Below are 17,270 nucleotides of genomic sequence, written 5' to 3'. Positions count from 1 at the left end.
CTGAAAAAGGCATCTATTTTATTTTTCTCCAAGGCTGAATTTATAACATCACAGGGGTTACAGAGGGAGGGGGAAGTAGGAAACATTTACGCAGGGCAAGAACACAGGATTCATTTGGTTATGGAACTGATGTTGAAAGGACGTCAGAAAGTTCACAGGTTTGTCGTATTATTAATCAGCAGGACAACATTATCATATTATTATTTTTCTTGACCACCAGATTTGTATTAGTCTTCTTCAGCTGGCTGGGGATTTTTCATGAACCTAGTTAATTGTTAACTAGGTTAACATGAACCTATTGTTAATTCTAACAATAATAATAACATCTACACAATGGAGGGCTTCAAGGGCATTGCAATGGGTTTCTAGAGGGTCCTCTAGATTCCTTTCTCCTCCTAGAGCACCCTCTAGGGCCTATGGCCTGTGAAAACTAGCAAGTCATCCTGTCACAGCCGTAAGCCCCTAACAGGACCTATAGCGACTACCAAGTGGACTCTCAATCCTCTCCAGTGGTGACTCAAACACTTCAGCCGTTAGAGGCAGACAACACAAGTCAACATAAAACAAAAACCAGACATGACACAGAGACAAAACAGAAAGTAACACAGAACACAAAACACAGATTTGCTTGAGCTTACCTCTGATCTCTTCGCCAATTGTGGTCTGGAGGGAACAGAGTTCCCTGTGATGGACCAAAATGTTGTAAGACCCCATAGTGGACCACTTCTGGAGCACAATCACGGAGCACAGATTGACAAAGTGAACACTGCAGTAACATGAGGGTATAAGGTTTTAAATCCACGTAGGTGAGGTTGCTCATCCATACAAGGAGAGCCAACCTTGTACCCACAAACCACACAACTTTTATTCATTACAGGGGGTAGACTTCAGTAAAAGGGTTATCCCATCCATTAAACAATCACTAACTCTGTACTATCTTTTGAATCAGTTGTTCCCTCCTGGGGGAACTATGGACAAATATTTTTACAAAATCTAAGATTTTTTTTTTTAAATTTTAACCCTATTTGTGTCCTGAGTGACTCCCTGAGACATGTCACAAAAGATGACTGTAGAATGCTTGTTCCATCACTCAGCAAAAGCTCTGGGATGGGACGGGGGTGGGAGCAAAAGCCCCAAGGGGGAACGAAGGCTTCCACAAACAAAAAGACAGACCGGCCTATTCACAGTGACAGACGTTCTCCTCAAGAACATCTTCAAAGAGCTGCACATTGGTAGCCATTTGTAAGTGAGAGGTCTGAGGGTGCCAGGAATAGAATTGGGGACAAGGGTCGCAAAGAAGGACGTTAAGATAGGAGTCTGATCAAGGCAAAAATTTTATTTTCCTCCAAGGATGAATTGATACCATAACAGGGGTAACAGAGGGAGGCGAGAAGTAAGAAACATTTACTCAGGCCAAAGATACAGTATTGGTGTGGTCAGGGAGTCAGCTGATGTTGACATAATATCAGAAATGTCACAGGTATGTCATATTATTAGTCAGCAGGACAACTTTGAAATATTATTATTTTTCTTGACCACCAGATGTGTCTTAGTATTCTGCAGCTGGGTGGGGATTTTCCATGAAAATAGTCATACTTAATTCTAACCATAATAATAACATAAACATTGGAGGACGGCAAGGACATCGCTCCAAAGAAATTGAAGGGGCTTTCAACTCCATACTAAAAGCAATTCCAAAGAAACAGAGATTTCTGGTACTAATCCAATATTCTGTGCATGGACAGAACTATGGCTCTAATATCATATGTTACAGAGGATGGCCCTAATGTGCACCAATGGAAGGAGAAGAACTTTGTCCTTCCCAGGTTTGACTCCCAGTTCAAAGAATGTCAAGGTGCAGTAAGGGAGGTTATAGAAGAAGGGTAGTGGGACCAGTTAGGGGTCTTATTGACAGGAAACTGTGAAAGAAAATATCATTTGAAATGTTAATATAGAAATATCCAATTAAATAAGCAATAAAATTTGCTAAAAAATGAAAAAAATGGAAGAAATAAAAGAAAAGAAAGTGCTAGCTTATCTCACCTATTGACTCAGAAATGTAAAGGGTCACTGTAAGGAAATGGTAGTTAGAGTCATACTACTGAAAGAGTGAGATGATGAAATCTCAACTAGAAGCACTTCTCTATCCCAGATATCAGTGTCAGACACAAACAGCACTATAGGGATCCAAAGCCTGAAGGAGTTTACTCTGAGCTGAAAATACAATACTTGTTCATCCCTTCTTCCTCAGGACCTTTATCTTCATGACAAAAAGAATAAAAGTCATGAGCTCTCAGGAAACAACTGTGCCCTTCCCAATATTGGCTTGTGGAATAAAGAAATGAATGATATAAACACTCTGACTTCCAGGAACCATAAGAACAGGGAAGTCCACATGCTCCTGAGAGGCTCCCAGCTCCTGATTCCCATATGTGGAAGACTCAGATCAAGGCTGTCTCTTCAGGGAACCAACTAAAAACCTACCCAGGACTAATTTAGCTCTCCAATGGACCACGTATTTCTTCCTTTTTTTACACCAAGATAGAAGGGCATCTTCCTTCTCTCCATCTCTGACCTCTTCATCCTCCTTTTCTCCCTAAAAAATGGCTGTTCACTCTGAATTAAAGGCCAATTAGTAAGCCCTAGAGGTACTGAAGGAATATCTGAGAGGCAGATGCAGTCACAACAACACTTGTGACCTCACAGAAGGAGCTAGGGCTCTCCAGGATACAAGAGATTTTTCAGGGAGGGCCTAATGATGGTGTCACTGAGAAGCTCCACATCCTACCTGCTGAACAGCTTTGCTTTCATTGACCAATTTTGAGAGGGCCTTTTCCAGGTGAGTCTTTTGTGACGCAGTGGAAGCCTTTACATACTATATCTCTCTAAATCTAGAGACTTCTCTTGTCTTCAATAGTGGTTACTTACTCTGAATGGAGAAAGTTGGTCAGGGGCTTGGCATGGGTAGAAATGATTTAGGAAAATAAAGTATAGGAGATTCTTCTAGATAATATTTTTATTCCGAGGTTTATTCCTGTGACATACAGTTCAATTTTCTAGGTTTTCTCTTTTTCCCGACAGGCAGTATTTTCCGTATACACCATTAATTTATTGAATATTGTATTACACAAATGTGATCATGTTCTAGTTTTATTCTCTTGCATAAGTGCTGAAAAAATGATACCCAATACTGTATTAGAACAAATATTACATAGTACACCTAAAGAAATCAAATTCCTCCCAAGGCCAACGTAACATCATAAGTAATCAATTTCAATTTACAGAGAAATGTTTAAATATTGTATTATTTATCTTTAACAGTAGTCAAGAATCTTTAAAAAAAACAGAAATCTAAATATCTGTATAAAAATGTCATATCTGCTTTAAATGATCAGAATGCACATCTGTGATTGGCAATCCTTATTAAAAGCTATCAGGAACTGAGGCTAAACCTGGGACAGAAATCAGTCATCAACAGTCCAGCCTTTGTGACAGTCACACCATTAGCCTGTGCCGCCATTGTTCTTGATCCCTGACCTTAAAAGGTCCCAGCCTTTCCAAACCTCAAACTGTTACATAAATTTTTTATTACCTCAGAGTCAGTAGGGACAACATCTTAGTCAGCTTCACAAGCAATTTACTTTTCCAAATGTGTTTTAAGGTTGGCGGTCGTCGCTGACCATTCTACATTTCCTCGGGAAATGATGGAAGCACTGATCTGCCCCAGAGGCAATTCCTAAAAGATCTTGGCCACTGTTATTGCAAATTCCAATGGCGCTGCCCTCTGAGTGGTGTGAAGCTCCATGAGGATTTTCATGCACTTCTTAGATTAAGAGAGATATGAGTGCAAAAACCAAGTGACACTCTGCATGAAGTCCTCATTGGGTTCCTGACTCTCCAAGGTCCAACGGGACTGGGCGGAAGAGTGGGCCATACTCCAGGAGTTCTAAAGCTGTGCGCCATTCCTCCTTCACAGGCCTTGGCCATACTCCATGTCAGAACAAAATTTGAACCATGCTTTTAACCTGGATAGAATTTCAAATACTATACTGAGTAGGAAGTGTGGGCATCCTTACATTGTCCTTAACTTTAATGGAATTTCTTTATGTTTCTTTCCATTTAGGTTGATGTTGCGTGCTGGCTTGCTGTCCATTGCTTCTACTATGTTTCTGCATAGGACTGGTATCACTGATCTCTCTGATGCTTTTAACATGAAGGGGGGTTGGAATATTTTTGCAAGCTTTTTCAGCACCTAATGAGATTATTATGTGATTTTTTCTTTCAGTCTCATTATATAGTAGATTATATTGATGGATTTTAAGAAATTGAACCGTCCCTGCCTCCCACTAGATATTAATAATTACATAGCATAACCTACAGAAGGGATCTCATATTCTCACGCATACTCTTACAGCTCTCCAAAAAAAAAAAACAAAAAACAAAAACATGCAAACAAAAAAATCATGCACCCTACAGAACAGATCTAATACTCACAAAAACACTCAAACATCCCAATCGAAAAAACAAAAACCAAAAAACATGCAGGCAAAGAAAAATCACTGCTCCTGTAACATCAAAATAGCATGAACTAACTATCACTTCTCATTAATACCTTTAAGCATTAATGGCCTCTACTCAGCAGTAAAGGGACACAGGCTAATACAGTGGATTTAAAAACAGGATCCATCCTTCTTTTGCACTCAAGAAACACAATCTAGCAACCGAGATAGACACAACCTCAGACTAAGGGATCGGCAAAGTTTTCCAAGCAAATGGACACAAGAAACGAGATGTAGCCATTCTAACATCCAGCAAATCAGACTTTCAACCAAAAGTAATCAAAAGAGATGGGGAAGGACAATTCATATGCATCAGAAGAAAAATCCACCAAGATGTCATCTCAGTTCTGGATGTCTATATGTCAAAGACAAAAGCAGCAACATTGGTGAGAGAAATATTCCTGAAGCTTAAATATCACATCGAACCTCAAATATTAATAGTGGGGAACATCAATGTCCCACTCTCACCAAGGACAGGCCATTGAGACAGAAACTAAAAAAATATAAATGATGTAACTAACACGGGGTTCAATTAAATTGACCTCAATGATATCTACAGAATAGTTTACTCGAACACAAAAGTACACTCTTTCTTTTCAGTACCTCATGGACCCTTATCATAAACTGACCATGTTCTCCCACACTAAACAAGCCAGATCAGATACAGAAAGACTGTGCTAACCATTGGATCTTTTCAGATCACCACGGATTAAAACTGGACTTCAACAATAAGAAAAAGTGTATGAACTCATTGAAATTAAATAGCTCGCAACTGAAAAACAACCAGTTCCGAGAAGACATGAAAAACAAAAAGGGTTCCTAGAATTTAGTGAAAATGAAGGCACAGCTTCTTCAAACTTAAGGGACATAAGGAAAGTAGTGCTAAGAGGAACTTGCATATTCAGCACTGGGCACTTTCATAAAGAAACCGGAGAGACCACACACTAGCAACTTCACAGCACACCCTAAATCTCTAAAATAAAAAGAAGCAAATACATATTAAAGGAGGAGACAGCAAGAAATGATCAGACTCGGGGTGAAAGTGATACATCAGAAACAAAGAGAATACAAAGATCAAAAAAAAAACCAAGAGTTGGTTCCTTGGAACATCAACCTGACAGACAAACACACAGACAGATAATCTAATAGGTGGAGAGAAATCATCCAAATAACAAAAGCAGAATTGAACCAGGGAGCCGTATCAATGGACACTGATGAAAGTCACAGAATCTTTAGGTCTCACTTCAATTACCTGCTGTCTCAAAAATTAGAAGCTCTGAACAAAGTGAATGATTGTGTAGACTGATTACACTGATCACAGGTAAATTCTGGTAGGATAAACTATGTAAATAGCTCTATAACAACTAAAGAGACACAAACAGTAATTAAGTTTCCCCACTGAAACAGCCCCAGATTGTTTGAGTACAGACTCGTACCAGATTTTCAAAGAATTCTCAACCTACTCCAAAAAACAGAAACAGGAGGAAAATAGCCAAACTGATTCCATGTCACCACTGTCACCCTGACACCTAAATCACAAACGACTCAACAAGGAAGAATTTCAGACGAATTTCCCTTACGAACATTGGTGGAAAAAATACTAGGTTAAATGCTCCAAAATAATATCCAAGGGCATATCAAAACCGCCATTCAGTGCCATCATGTAGGCTTCCTCTTGAGGTTGCGGGAGTGGATCAATCTAGGAAAACCCATCAAAGTGATCCACCATATAAGCAAACAAAACTGAAAAAAAATATTCTACCCTCAGGATTTCCCATTAACATGCGAGCTCACTTGAAGTTAACTTTGTGGATGTTGCATATCATGCAGTATATTTATATGTGTGTGTGTGTATATACATATATAAAATATTATGTAATAAATTAATATATTAAATTATTATATACTAACATTATAATAATATAAGTAATATTAATATACTATATTAACATATTAAATTGTTATATATCAACGTTATGATAATATATAATAAATATTACTCTAGTATATTAATATATTGAATTATATTATTATAATAAATAATAAATAAAGATATAGTACATTAATATATTAAATTATTAAATATTAATATTATGATTCAATATAATTAATATTTATATATTATGTTAGTATATTAAATTATTATATAGTAATAATACTATACCTCTCTTACCCTATTCTGACTCTCTACCTAACCCCATCCTCCACCCTCCATTATCAAATTTCCTCTCTGGCTCCCTGTCATAGGCTCTAGCATTTACTGAACAATTAAAATAGACAGAAGGTTCATATGCGATCTCCTTAATACATGATAGAGGTCTAGTTAGAGGCATCCTCCTTTGAGGAAGCTGATAAATATAAGGATACAAATACCGTTTGCCGGGGAAGATCAAAACTGAATAATGACATTGCATATCTATTCAGTGGATTCTGAAAGAACGAGGAATATTCTTCCTATAGACCTAGCTGTACTACTCCTGGCCTTATGTCTGAAAAGACATCTGCCATACCGCAAAGACACGTGCTCCATCATGTTCCTAGCTTCATTCTTCATAATGAGTAGAAAATAGAAATAACCGAGATGCCCCTCAATGAGAGAATGCCTACAGAATATGTGGTTCATTTACACTATGGAATACTACGCAGCTATGAAAAATAAGGACATTGTGAAGATGCGGTCAAGTAGATGGAATGGGAAAGTATTGTTCTGAATGAGGTAACTGAGACCCAAAATAACATGTACATGATTAAATTTAAGTGATTAAAAGAGGGTATTAGCCATAAAGTACAGAATTCACACGCTGCGATCTACAGAACCAAAGAGGCTAAACATGAAGAAAGATCCAAGAAAAATGCTTTGATTTCACTCAGAAGGAGGAATAAAATAATGAGAGGAGGCAGATGGAAGGAAAGGATTGGGTGGCTGAGGGGATGGGAAGAGATATGGGGTTTGAGAATCATTTCTTGGGAGAGGCGTGCAAAAGGGACAGAGAGCCAAGAGAATAAACTGAAATCAGTGACTGTCCAGGGTGGGCGCTATCTCTATGATTTGCCTGCAGTCTGGGATGGGTGAGGCTACCCTGGCTTCGATGAGGGTGACTTTAGCTGAGACTCGTAGCAGTGGGGATACAGATACTGAAATGGTCACTTTCCGTAGCCACGGAGGACCTATGGTGGAAGGTTAAGGACACAAACCACCCCCAAAATTTTGACCCAGAAATTGCCCCCTCTGTAAGAGACACAGGGACAGAGATGGAAGAGGAAATGAGGGAATGGTCAAAGGATAAGTGGCCGGATGTGAGACTTATCCTATGGGCAGACGGCAAACCCTGACATTATTAATGGTCTTTTCTTGTGTTTGCAGACAGGAGGGTAGCATTATTTTCCTCTGGAAGGCACAATGGAGCAGCCGACTGAAACAGCTGCACAGATGCACGGCCAAACATTGGATGGAGCTCAGTGAGTTCCACTGGAGAGCTGAGGGAAGGGCTGGAGAAGCAGAGGAGCTTAACGGGCTTCACGATATTCCATGACAAAACCAAATTTACACAGTATCGTTCCACATATCCAGTCCTACAAAGGATAATCAATGGCAAAGTCCAACACATTGTGGCAAGTAAAACCATAGATAAAGAAAGAAATTAAACTTTTCTCAACAAAACAGAGAAGAGAAGCACACAAACATAAACTAACTTCAAATTATGAAAAAACAGAAAGCAACCATCACTATTCCTAAATATCTCTAAACATCAAAGAACACAATTGCCCCCTAAAAAGACACAAATTAGCAAACTGGATATGGAATGAGGACCCAGCATTTTGCACTACAGGGAACACAGCTCAGAGAAAAAGACAGACATTACCTCAGACTCCATATTTACACAATGTATGGAGAAGAGTAAATATCCCCTTTCTCCACAGGGGACTCTAGGTCATACTGTCCAAAAGGAGAGGCTCCAAAATTTTCACATATACATCAGAGAAGCTAGAATTTTCCAAAACTAAGCAGGATTCTCTGAGTAGTACTCTATCTCATTAAGAGACGGTGGGACAAGAAACATCTACTAAAGGAATTCTACCCACAGCCACATCTTAGGAAAGGCTGGTTGATGTGCACATATACAAAAGATTTTCTTGGACATATTCCATCTGTAGAAAACATTATGGATCAAACCATATGTGAACCAGGAGTGGTGGAACATGAAATGCAAACACTAGTGGCTGCAGCATCCTTGATATCTGAGGAAATTGATTCCTTCTTTTCCATTTGTGCAAAAGAATGCATATGACCTCTGCAGGTTTAACAGGGGACTATTTGAACTTCCTTATCTCCTCAAGATCAGGCCATCTTCCCCAAATTAAGAAGATGCTACGCACTCTTCCAAATATGCACAAATGGTTGCCAGTCCTTTTTTATACCCACAAGCGGGCCCAAAACATCTGCAAAGTACATCAAAGTCTTTGGATTTTACCTTATATTATGAAGGGGCCTTGGACCCTGTTTTGCCTACCAGTCAGGCTTTGGAACCTCCCACTTCTACACGGAACTCTATTTCCACTTCTCCAGCAGAAGAAATTTTTTTGGAACTTCCTCAATTACACAAAAATATCTAGAAACATCCTTATCTGATCTTGAGGCTCACAGCCCTCTCACATATGTCCATGATGCTCTAGGAGAGGTCACATCTTCTGAGGTAGTTCTAATACCTACCCCCCATTCTGATATCACAGTCAGCATTTCTAAACATATACACAGTACATTAAGACCTTCCTCATCTGAGAAGGATGTCTTAGGATCTACTGCATCTGAAAAACATGCTTTACAACTATCTCCATCTACCCAAGTAGATTTATTTCACATGTCCACTCTGGGGAGAAATAGTCGACATTCTCCCTCTACCAAAATGGACCACAGGCATCCAGTTTCTAGAAACAAAGGGTTAAGATTTGACCCTTCTGATGGACTCTTGAGAAATTTCTCCTCTAAGGAAGACAGTTTCAACATTAACCCTTCTGCCAAAAGGGATCCTTTGCCATCTTCTGCTGCCAAAGAGACACCAAAGCTACAATATTCCTCCCGTGAGTCCCACACGTTCTCCATCTGTCCAAAGGGTCTTGAAATTTTCCAAAAATGATGAAGGAATTGTGGAAAGCTGCCAATCCTTACAAGGGCATGCTGGATATACCATATTGTCCCAGGATGCTCAAGTACCTCCGCCTTCTACCAAAAAGGCATGTACACCAATCTGCCGTAGGGTTTCAGGGAATTTCTTCACCCCTCTCTAGGGTTCCAGAAAGTGTTCTCCTTCCTCAAAGTAATTTGTCATTGTGAAAATTATACTCCAAAATACAATAACACTTTTTATATTTCCAAAGGTATGATGGAATGTCCACATCGAAAAAAAATCATTTACCTTGTGCCATTAGCCCAAGTGTATCAGAAAAATTCCATGTCCTCTAAAGCATCAAAAAAATCAATCTGGTTCTATCACTCTTCCTGGGAAACATTTACCATCACCAACAGAATCCCCAGGACCATCAAAATCTAAAAAGGGGTATCTAGAATATTTATCATCTGCCCAAAGGTCTTTAGGATGTTCAGCAACTTCTCCATGAGCTTGGTTAACCCACAGAACAAAAGAACTAAAGCCATCATCCCAGGGTGTTTTCCCAAGAACCACATAGTTTTTTCTTTTCTTTTATGCCAAGACATAAGGCCAGCTTCCTTCTCCCCATCTCTGTTCTCTTTACCCTCTTTCTTCTCCCTCCCAAATTGCTGTTTACTCTAAATTAGAGGCCAATTAGTAAACCCTAGAGGTACTGAAGGAATATCCGAGAGACAGTTGCTGTCACTACAGTGCTAGAAACATCACAGAACCAGTTAGGGCTCTCCAGGATACAAGAATATTTCTGGCAGGACCCAGTGATGATGTCAGTGAGAACTTCCATGGCCTACATGCTAAACAGCTTTCCTTACATTGACCAATTTCGAGGGTGTCCTTTCCATGACTGTCTCCTGTGACACAGTGGAAACCTTTACATACTACATCTCTCCAATGCTAAGTACTTCGATTGTTTCATTAGTGGTTACATTCTCTGAATGGAGAAAGTTAGTTAGGGGCTTAGCATGGGAAGAAAAGATCTAGGAACATGGAGTGGAGGAGATTCTTCTGGATAATAATTTTATTCCCAGGTCCATTTTTGTGACATACACTTCAATTTCCTAGGTTTTCTCTGTATCTCCAAAGCAAGTATTTTCCCTACAGACCTTCAATTGAATAAATATTTTATTAACTATTTTGTCTACATTCCTTGAGAGGGGACGTTATACATATTCCTGAATGTGTACTCAAAAATTCTGTTTTCCAATTCAATATTGGCAATGACTTTGTCAACAAAGGGGGCACAGCTAGAGAGTGAGTATAAGAGTGTAAATACTGTGTACCTTCTTCAAATGATAAACTCCCAAAAACTTATTTTATCCAAAAATTTCCAGACATCATTAAAGCAAAGGAAAGCATGGACTATAGAATTTGGTTCCCTTGTCCCATTTGATATCAGTTCTGCATTATCTACCTTACTATGTTCCCATGACAAGACTTGAAGGTTTTTGATGTTTTACCCTGATCCTTTCTTCAGGCCAAACATAAGATTCAGGAGGATGTGCAGGATGAGGAATAGAGTGAGGTCCAGTGAAACCTCAGCTTCATTAGGTTCATAAGAACAGGAGAGAGTCTATATAGGACTGTCATTTGTGGATTCTACTTTCTTGATCTTGTATCCCAGAATCCATGTTAAAATTCCATCTAACTTCGTAGCTATAATTTACATATATATATATATATATGTACATATATATATATGTGTGTGTGTATATACATATAAATGTGTGTATATAGATGATATAGATATATATTTGTATATATAGATGATATGTAGATATATAGATATATAGATAAACAGATATACAGATATAGATATATAGATATATAGTTATATAGATATATGGATATATAGATATATAGATATATAGATATACAGATTATAGATATGGATATAGAAATAGATATAGATAGATATATTAGCCACCAAAATAGATAAGATGGATGAATCTTAGAATTGCATGATTAGAAGAAACAAATATAGGTCTTTCCTGAGAGACACAGTTAGAGCATATCAAATACAGAAGTGAATGTTAGTGGCAAACCAGTAAACTGAAAACCCATTGGTTGTTGGTAGATTTTGTGAAGGGTTACAACAGCTGAAGGGCCTTTTAATCCTATAAGGAAAACCATGCCATCGAACCAGAGTTTTCTGGTTGTATACAAATATTCAAAGATTGTACATGGATAGACCTATGGCTCCCACTTCATATGTAGCGGAGAATGGTTTTGTTGTGCACCAATGGAAGGAGATGCCCTTGGTCTAAACTAGGTTTTATTACCAATTCAAGGGAATTTCAAAGAGCAATAAGAGGGATTATACAAGACGGGTAGGGGGACTGGTTAGGGATCCTATGGACAGGAAACTGGGAAAGGCAAACATATTTGAAATGTAAATATGGAAAATCAAATTAAAAAAGCAAAAAAAATCTTGCTAAAATAATAAATATTAAATAAGTTAAAGATAAGAAAACTGCCTTCTAATCATACATATTGAATGAGAAATTAAAGGGTCACAATCAGGCAATGGCAGTCAGAGTAATCCTAGTGGAAAGACTGATATGATGAACTATAAACATGTCTAACTCCCAAATACCAGTATCAGACACAAACTGCACAATAGGTAATCAAATAATCAAGGAGTGTACTTTGAGCTGAGGATACAATAATTTTCTTTCACTTCTTCCTTAGGACCCTTTTCTTTTGGGCAAAAATATAAAAGGCATGAGCTCTAAGGAAAAGGACAGTGCCCTACTCAACACCTGGCTTTTGTGATAAATATATTAATGATATAAACTCTCAGAGTTCAAGGAATCACTAGAAGCAGGGAAGTCCAGTTAGTTTTGACAGGTTCTGAGCTCCTGAACCCATGTGTGGAAGGATCAGATCAGTTGTATCTCTTCAACGTACCTACTCAACTCCTAGCAAAGACTCAGTCATATTTCCCAGGGTCGACATATTTCTTCCTTTTTTTTATACCAAGACAGAAGGCCATATTCTTTCTCCCCATCTCTGAGCTTTTCATCCTCTTTGTTCTCACTCCCAAATTGCTGTTTGTTCTGAACTAGAGGCCAATTACTAAATCCTATAGGTACTGAAGGAATATACGAGAGGCATTGCAGACATGACAACATGATATTACAGGAGAAACTAGGGATCTCCAGGATACAAGAGATTTTTTTCATGGAGGGCCTAATGATGATGTAACTGAGAATTTCCATGGCCTACCTCTAAACAGCTTTCTTTACATTGAGCAGTATCGAGAGTGCCGTTTCCAGGTATGTCTCCTGTGACACAGGGGAAAACTTTATTACTCCATCTCTATAAAGCTAGAGACTTCTCTTTTCTTCCATAGTGGTTACATGCTCTGAATGGAGAAAGTTAGTCAGGGTCCTGGTATGGGTAGAAATGATCTGGGAAGTTGGAGAGGAGGACTTAATTCCAGGTCCATTCCTGTGATATACTGTTCAATTTTCTAGTTTTCTCTGCCTTGTATAGCCCAGTATATTCCCTACAGACCTTTAGGTGATTGAATATTGTATTTCACTTATCATTTGTACATTCCTTGATACGGGACTTTATAAATATTCCTGAATGTGTACTCAAAAATCCTGTTTTACTATGCCATTTTCTGCAATGATTTTGGCAATGACGTGGCCCCAGCTATAGAGAGAGTATAACAGTGCAAATACTGTGTACCTATTTCAAATGATAAAGTCCCAAATCCTTATTTTATCCTAAGAGTACCAGACATCAATAAAGCAAACGTCCACATGGACTATACATTTCTGTTCTCTAGTCATATTTGATATCGGTACCACACGATCTACCTTACTGTGTTCCCATGGCCAGACTTGAAGGCTGTAGATGTGTTATCATGATTCTTTCTTAAGGCAAAATATAAGAAACAGGAGCATGGAGGAGTTTACTCTGAGCAAGAGACACAATACTTTTCCTTCCTTTCTTCCTTAGGTCCTTTTTCTTCTTGTGAAAAAGAATAAAGGTCATTTGCTCTCAGGAAAACAACAGTGCCCTTCCCATCACTTGGCTTTTCCAATAAAGAAATGAATGATATAAACTCTCTGAATTCCAGGAACCATAAGAACAGAGAAGTCCGGATGCTTCTGAGAGGACCCCAGTTCCTGATTCCCATATGTGGGAGGCTCATATCGATGCTATCTGTTAAGCAGTACCACTCAAAACCTACCGTGGCATCACTGGGCTTTCCCAAGCACACATATTTCTTCCTTTTTTTTTTTGACCAAGACAGAAGGGCAGCTTTCTTCTCCCCATTTCTGATCTCTTCATCCTCTTTGTTCTAACTCCCAGATGGCTGTTTACTTTGAATTAGATGCCAATTACTAAACCCTAGAGGTACTGAAGGAATACCTGAGAGGCAGATGCAGACTTGAGAACACTAGAGACATCAAAGAAGAAGATAAAGCTCTCCAGGTTACAAGAGATTTTTCAGGCAGGGCCTAATGATGATGTCACTGAGAACTGCCTTGGCCTACCTGCTAAACAGCTTTCCTTACATTGATCAGATTTGAGGGTGCCCTTTCCTGTTATGTCTCCTGAGATTCAGTGGAAATCTTTTTGTACTCCATCTCTCTAAAGCTAGACACTTCTCTTTGCTTTATTAGTGGATACATGCTCCACTGGAAAAAGTTAGTCAAGGGCTTGGAATGGGTAGAAAAGATTTTGTAACATGGAGTGGAGGAGATTCTTCTGGATATTAACTTTATTCCCAGGTACAATCTTTGAAATACAGTACAATTTTGTAGGTTTTCTCTATATCCCAAAGGCCAGTATTTTCCCTACAGACCTTCAATTGAATGAATATTGTATTTCACTTTCTTAATGTACATTTATCGATATGGGACTTAATATATATTGCTGAATGTGTACTCAAAAATTGTTTTCCAATTCCATTTTCTGCAAAGATTTTGGCAAGAAAGGTGGCCCAGTTATAGAATGAGTATAACAGTGTAAATATTGTGTAGCTACTTGAAATGATAAACTCCCAAGTCCTTATTTTATCCCAAAATTACCAGATATCAGTAAAGCGAAGGCCAACATGGACTATAGAATTAGGTTCTCTAGTTCCATTTGATATCTGTTCTGTATTATCTACCTCACTGTTTTCCCATGGCCAGACTAGAGGGTTGTGGATGTTTTACCATGATTCTTTCTTGAGGAATAATAAGATAGAAGAGGAAGGACTGTGAGAGGAATGGCTTGAGGTCCACTGAAACCTCAAATTCAATAGGTTCATAAGAACAGGAGGGAATCTATTTGGCATTGTCCTTTGCGGATTCTACATTCTTGACTTAGTTACACAGAATCCATATGAAAATTCCCCCTACCCAAGCAGCAGAAGGAGCCACCTACCTAAATATCACCTAAACTAGATAAGATTGATGAAGCTAAGAAGTGCTTTCTGCCAGGAACCAAATATAGATTTTTCCTCAGAAACACAGCTAGAGCATATTATATACGGAAGTGACTGTATTCTTGTAAAACTATAAAAATAAAAAGTAAATTTTTGTTTTATCCTGCTAACTCTGGCACCGAAGTGTCTGAAATTCTCTGCCAGATATCTTGGCATAAACACCTTCCCACTCCTCCCCTACACAGTGTTTCATGCCGTCACACACTCTCCCATACTCAAACCCTCACATAAAAAACACACAGCACAATAATCTTTCATTTAGTTGATTAGATATAATTGCCCACTTAAACACACCACGTAGGGTACTACCCATCCCTTATGAATATTAAAAACGACTTGTAAATACACAGAGCAGAATCTTAAATTCACCTGCCATGGCTTCTCACTCTGTCATCTTACAATCCTCTTTTTTCCTCTAGTGTCCTCCTCTTCCTTCAAACATCTCTACTGATCATTCTTCCTTCTCCTCACAAATTAACCCTCCTTCTGTCCTGTTCCTGCCACTCACTTATACTTTACACATTCAATGGGGAGGTAGTTCTTGTGAAGTAACCTGAGTTCTGAGTACAGGACTATGCACCTGACTTTGGGGCAGTTGAATTTGCATCAAACACAGATAACTGCAGGGAGAACCACAACATGAACCCTAGTGGCAAACCAGTGAACCGAAAACGAACTTCTTGTTGGTAGATTTTGAGAAAGGATTAGAAGAGTTGAAGGTGCTTTCAAACCCATAAGAACAACAATGCCAATGAAACAGAGCTTTCTGGTAGTAGACCAATATTCAAACAATGGACATGAACAATCCTATGGCTCTTACTGCATATGTTGCAGAGGATGGCCTTGTTGGGTGATAATGGAAGGAGAACCCGTGGTTCTGCCTAGCTTTGACTCCCAGTTCAAGGGAATATCCAGGGGCAGTAAGGGTGGTTATAAGAGAAGTGTAGGAGGACCTGTAAGGGATCTATCAGTCAGAAAACTGGGAATGGAAATATTTTAAATGAAAATTTAGATATATCCAATTAAAAAAGCAATAAAATTAGTTAAAAATTTAAAAAAAAATGAAAGACATGAAAGAAATCTTCCAGCTATTCACACCTATTGACTCAGAATTTTAAGGGGTCACTGTCAGGGAATGGTAGTCAGAGTATTACTAGTTGAAAGACTTATATGATGAAGTCTCATGTATAAGCACTTCTCCCTTCCAGATATCAGTGCCAGACACAAACTGCATTATTAGAATACAATGCATGGAGGAATTTCCTCTGTGCAGAAGACAAAATACTTGCCTTACCTTTTCTGTTAGGACCTTTTCCTTTTTGACAAAAGGATAAAAGCTATGAGCTCTCAGGAAAAACTAGAGTGCCCTTCCCAAAACCTGGCTTTGGGGATAAAGAAATGAATTATATAAACTAACTGACTACCAAGAAAAATAACAAGCAGGGAAGTCCAGATGCTTCTGAGGGGCTCCCAGCTCCTGATTCCCATATGTGGAAAGCTCAGATCAAGGCTATCTCTTCAGTGAACCTACTCAACACCTACCCAAGACTCAAGGATCTTTCCCATTGACCACGTGTTTCTTCTTTTTATACCTAGACAGAAGGTCACCTTCTACACCCCATGTCTGATCACTTCATCCTCTATGTTTGCCCTCCCAAATGGCTATTTACAATGCATTAGATGCCAATTTGAAGACCCAAAGGTACTGAAGCAATATCTGATAGGCAGTTGCAGTCAGTACAACAATGGTGACATCACAGAAGAAGCGAGGTCTCTCCAGGATACAAGAGATTTTTCTGGGAGTCCTAATGATGATGTCACTGAGAACTGCCATGGCCTACCTGCTGAACAGATTTCCTTACATTGACCAGATTTGGAGATGCCCTTTCCAGGAGTTTCTCCTGTCTAACAGTGGAAACCTTTACATACTCCATCTCTTTAAAGCTAGCGATTTCTCTTTGCTTCATTAGAGGTTATATATTCTGAATGGACAAAGTTAGTCAGGGGCTTAGCACGGCTTGAAACGAATTAGGAATATAGAGTGGAGGAGATACTTCTAGATAATTTTTGTTTCCCAGGTTCATTCCTGTGATACAC

General features: G+C 38.8%; 1 long non-coding RNA gene across 1 annotated transcript; it reads left to right on the top strand.

Annotated features, from left to right (window-relative positions):
- Positions 1–2,750: 2,750 nt before the first annotated feature.
- Positions 2,751–10,821, top strand: LOC134484751 (uncharacterized). The gene is made up of 3 exons (XR_010062498.1): positions 2,751–2,839; positions 4,124–4,182; positions 7,924–10,821. It is a non-coding gene; the product is annotated as an uncharacterized LOC134484751 (long non-coding RNA).
- The last annotated feature ends 6,449 nt before the right edge of the window (positions 10,822–17,270 follow it).

This window comes from Rattus norvegicus (assembly GCF_036323735.1).
Source record: "Rattus norvegicus strain BN/NHsdMcwi chromosome Y unlocalized genomic scaffold, GRCr8 chrY_unlocalized_46, whole genome shotgun sequence".
Taxonomy (NCBI): Eukaryota; Metazoa; Chordata; class Mammalia; order Rodentia; family Muridae; genus Rattus; species Rattus norvegicus.
This window is presented reverse-complemented; position numbering and strand designations above follow the sequence as displayed.